This window comes from Ipomoea nil, unplaced genomic scaffold (genome assembly GCF_001879475.1).
Source record: "Ipomoea nil cultivar Tokyo-kokei standard unplaced genomic scaffold, Asagao_1.1 scaffold2279, whole genome shotgun sequence".
Lineage (NCBI taxonomy): Eukaryota > Viridiplantae > Streptophyta > Magnoliopsida > Solanales > Convolvulaceae > Ipomoea > Ipomoea nil.
In genome coordinates, this window is record NW_017618707.1 from 68,290 (window position 1) to 73,967 (window position 5,678).

Sequence of the window (5,678 nt, forward strand, 5' to 3'; positions counted from 1 at the left end):
CTTTAGTGACCTGTAATTACAGGTCACCACCCGATTTTTAGGCCTTAATGTTCTAAATTAACATGTTTAAGGGCTTAATTATATAACCTTTGAAAATTTAAGAGTGTGAATGTGTGATTAATTTTTTAAGTCAAGTTTATGAGATTTTTCAGTTTTGTTTTGATTATCATTATTTTAAGACATGAGAGAGAGAAAAGCCCAAAATTATTGAAATATTCACTAGACTGAAGATGGCCCCAGAATAGTATCCATTTCATGTAGTCCACAAAAGATGGATGGATTGGACATCGGCAAATTATGCTGTGCATCCGTATGCACCAAGCATGGTGCATACGGATGCAAAAACGACGTCGTTTTTATAAAACGCGCGTCTCCCCTTAAAAAAAAAAAAATTAGGTTCGAACCTATAATTCCATAATCGATGAACTATAATTCCATAATCGATAAACTATAATTCCATAATTGATGAACTATAATTCCATAATTTAATCTATGAACTAAAATTTTCAGAATGAATGAACTAAAATTCCAGAATCTATGAACTAAAATTTCAGAATCGATGAACTATAATTCCAGAATCGATGAACTATAGTTCCATAATCGATGAACTATAATTCCATAATCCATGAACTAAAATTCCATAATGAATGAACAAAATAATGTTGTTACTAGGAATCGAACCTGAATTTTTTTTTTTTTAAAAGGGAGACGCGCGTTTTTAATAAAACGACGTCGTTTTTGCATCTGTATGCACCATGCATGGTGCATACAGATGCACAACATAACTATTCTTGGACATCTAGAAATGTTGATTAGGTAGATTATGGTCCATACAATTTTGTGAACTGAGCAAATTATATCGTGTACTAGGGTATACAATATATTGTACGTTCTGATTAAAATGACGTCGTTTTGTATATGTTTTTTATAGAAATTCTATTTCCTATTTCAGTCGTTAACTTCTAAAAAAAAAAAAAATCATGTTTTGAATGTACATAATTGTATAGTATAATACACATAAACTATTAACAGAATACACATAAACTCTTAACATGGTTTTCAAAAAAAAAAAAAAAAAAAAAAACTCTTAACATAAAAACGACGTCGTTTTAGGCAGGGCGCATAATGCATTGTGTGCCCTGGTGCACGATATAATGATTGTATTATATGTATATGATATATTATTTTTATGCCTAAAGTATATTAGTCTAGAGTTATTTATATTGTACATTAGGTTCAATTTTTGGAGAGTATAGCTGAATTCAATCCGCACACCCCACCGATCTTTAGAAATATGATATTCAATAATATATGTTGACTATTTGTATGCATACAATTCATTATTTGTGTGAATATATTTTGATGCATAGTCCATGGTAAAATTTACTGACATATGGGTGAATGAGGTCAAGTGAGAAAACCAATTGTAAAGTTTTGTTTTGTTTTTTTGTTTTTTTTTTTGTTTAATGTTTTTTTTTTTGAATGTTTGTTTAATGTTATCTGAATTCTAAATTTTTAAAAACTTTTAGAGCATTTACAATAGAGCATAATATGGGGTTAATGTGTAAGATTTAATATTTTGGGTGGGGTTATTTACAAGTGTGGGGTGGAGTTATTTTAAGAAATAATTATCCTGCAAGTGTTGAAATATCAGAGAAGATTTGCTGTTGTGCGCGTTTTGCGCACAACAGCCGCCCACACGGGCGCGCCTGACCATGTTAGTTATATATATATATATATATATATATATATATATATATATATATATATTAAATTAGTTTGTTTTTTTTCCTCCCCTTCCCACATTCTCTTTCCTAATTTACTCTTACTTATCCCCCAAATCTCCCCAACTGATGCAGATGCTCTTATAAATTTGAAACATTTAGAGGTTTCTGATTCAAAACTTTAGCAAGTCTTTAAAGTTTGGCGATACTTAATTTGAACTTTTAAAGAATATTTAAAAATTGGTTGTTATTCGATTTAAACCTTTAAAAAATTTTATAGATCAAGTGATATTTGATTCAAACTTTTAAATAGTCAATATGTTCGTTATTCAAAAAGTTGTGTACTTTTGTAAACTCTTGGGAAAAGGGTCAAATAGGCCCTCAAACTTTAACTAAAGAGTCAATTAGGCCCCTAAACTTTTTAAAGGTCCAATTACACCCATCAACAATTTATTTAGGTGCAATGAAGCCCAAAAATAGGTTAACGACTTGCTACCACAAGTCATTAGGGTTCATGCAACTTTCTAGTGAATTTTCCGAAAAAAAAAAGTGACCGGCGAAATTTTCGACAAAAAAAAGTGACCGGCGATCGATCGTCGGTCGTCGGTACGGAGAAGACACCATGGTCGCCTTCTCCGTGGAGAAGGCGACCATTGGGTCACCTTCTCCGGCGAGAAGCTCTCGCCGGAGAAGGCAACCCAGATGTGGTGCCTTCTCCAATTGAGAACGCAACCATCTCGGTCGCCTTCTCAACCAGAGAAGGCGACGCAGATCTGGGTTATCTTCTCCAGCGATAAGGCAACCCAGATCTGGGTTGGGAGAAGGCAACCATGTAGTCGCCTTCTCTGGTTGAGAAGGCAACCCAGATGGTTGCCTTCTCAAATGGAGAAGGCACCACATCTGGGTTGCCTTCTCCAGCAAGAAGCGACCCAGAGAAGGTGACCATGGTGTCTTCCCCGTGACCGGCGATCGCTCGTCGATCACCGGTCACTTTTTTTTGTCAGAAACTCTGCCGGTCAATTTTTTTATCGGAAAATTCACCGTAAGGTGGCCTGAACCCTAACGACCATTGACTCTTTAGTTAAAGTTCAAGTGTCTATTTGACCCTTTTTCCTAAACTCTTCTATATTAGAACTTTTGTAGATTTTTTTCTCTTTAAAATATAAATAGTTGAAATTCATCTCTCAAATCCTTGATTTCTAAACTTTTTCTCTACTAGCTCCATAGACTTTTTTCTCTTTGCCTAAGATTTATATATTTTTTTTTAAAGGAGCCTGTGCGGCATTTATTCAACATATGCTGAAATAGCAGCTGGTGGACTTGAGTCCGCATACATAATTGTCGTCTGAGTAGAGGCAATAGATGCTAGAGTATGAGCTAAATAATTATCTAATCTAGGAACGTATCGAATTAAACAGTTCTCAAAAGCCAATATACTAGTCCTGCAGCTATCAATAGCATAGCCCAGATAAGACCGTGGTGATTGAGTCGTAGATGATAGATATTGCTGTAGTACTAAACAATCTGTGAAGAACTGGATAGAGTTTATACCGAGGTTTCTCAACCATGACAAAACTTCTTTGCACGCTAGAGCCTCCGCCATTAAAGGTGTAAAACAATCTGACATAGGGGTGGTTATTGCGGCAATATACCCTCCTTGCGCATCTAGAATAATTGCACCCGCTGCTGCCTTGCTCGTTCATGGGTCGTATGCCGCGTCGAAGTAGCACATTAGGGGAGTCCCGTAAGGCACATTAGGCTGCTGTTGCTGTCCGTGTGGTTGCATTATACTGCTGCTCAAAGGCAGCCCAGTTTCTGCCGGTTCGGCAGTGAGACCTACGGCATTTTGCTGCCGTGTGGTTGGGGCTTCTACTTGCTCCATCACGGCCGCATTTACTCGCGGCTGTGTATGTGTCGGGTGCACAATTTTCCAAGAGTGTACAGCTGAAGACGCCATTGCAATTACCTTCTGAGGCCTGGGCAAACATGCGTCCCACACAGCCCCATTCCTCGCACGCCAAGTGTAGTATAGAATTGCCACTACATAAATAATCTCATTATCACCTAAAACATTCATCAAATCATTAAACCAATCACTGAAAACATTTGTGACACTATTGGGGATTGGAAGGTGAGATTGTATCCAAATGTTTGTTGTATAGCCACATGTGATCAAAGAATGCACAATATCCTCATGTGAAGCCCCACACATAGCACATGTTGGATCAATATCCACTCTCTTTATAAGTAGATTGTTTGTGGTGGGTAAAATATCATTTAGAGCTCTCTATATAAATGTCTTCCACTTCGGTGGGATTTTGAGTTTCCATAAAACCTTCCATTTATCAAAGGTCCCTAGTGGTTGGGAGTAATTGCCCACTAGTTTCCTATACCCATTCTTGACAGAATATTCACCATTTGGATCTCCATACCAGTACCACAAATCATCATACCCAGGTGATACAGGTATTTTTTTAATTCGTTCCACATCCTCCGGTATGAAAATATCTGTTAGAATATTCGGATCCCAGGTTCCAGTTTGTTGATCCATTAAACCCATCACTTTTGCCTGTGCCAATTGGGGTGGTTTTTCTGTTTGTATTCTCGGGTAGTTTTCATCATGCAACCATGGGTGGTCCCAAATCAACGTTGTTTCACCATTCCCAATTCTCCTCCTCACACCCCCACAAATTAACTCTTGAGCCGCCAAAATACTCCGCCAGCAAAAACTCGGGTTATTACCCAAACATGCATCATAGAAAGAATTAGCGGGATAGTACCTGGCCTTATAAACTCTCGACACTAAAGATCGCGACTGTGTCAGAAAACGCCACCCTTGCTTCCCAAGCATAGCAAGATTAAAGGCATGTAAGTCCTTAAATCCCAAACCTCCATACTTCTTCGGAATACATAGTCTATCTCATGCCTTCCAATGTATACCTTGGTCATTCTTGGACCTCCACCAATATCGATTCATGGTTCGCTCAATAGCGGTGCATAAGGCCATAGGCAGCAAAAAAACACTCATTGAAAAGGTAGGCATTGACTGGGCCACACTTTTCAATAAAATTTCCTTTCCTGCTTGTGATATCAATTTCTTATTCCATGAGCTGATCCTCTGTCTTATTTTATCCTCAATATAAGAAAATGCTGCCCTCCTATTTCTGCCCACAAACGATGGAAGTCCCAAATACTTCCCAAAATTCTGAGCCTGCACCACCCCCAATATATTGGCAACCTCATCCCTTATCTCTCCACGTGTATTCTTACTATAACAAATATTTGACTTATGATAATTGACTGCCTGTCCAGACATCTTCTCATATTTTGATAAACATCGCTTAATTACTTCTGCCTCTTGCACATTTGCCTTGAAAAAAAGTAAACTATCATCGGCAAAGAAAAGATGGGTAATAGAAGGCGCACCTCTTGCAACCCTACAACCATATATTTCTCCTTTTGCATGCGCCTGCTGCAATAATAGTGAGAGCCCTTCAGCACAAATAATGAATAAATATGGTGAAAGGGGATCACCTTGTCTCAAACCACGAGTTGGCATTATCTGTTCACTCTGTGTCCCATTTACTAATACATTATAAGATACTGTGGTTACACACATCATCAGTAATTCCACCCATCTTTCATCAAACCCTAAGGCCATTAACATTCTTTGTAAAAAGGAACATTCCATACGATCGTAGGCTTTGGCCATATCCAGCTTCAAAGCTCCCCAACCCATGAGTCCACATTGTTTCCTGTTCAAATAATGGCCTACTTCTGCTGCCATCAATATATTATCTGTAATCAATCTCCCAGCTATGAATGCACTTTGTGACTCAGATATGACACTTTCCATCAAAGGTTTCATTCTAGCTGTAATAACTTTGGCCATAATTCTGTACACCACATTACTCAATGCAATTGGCCTATAATCAGAAATCATCTCTGGGGTTT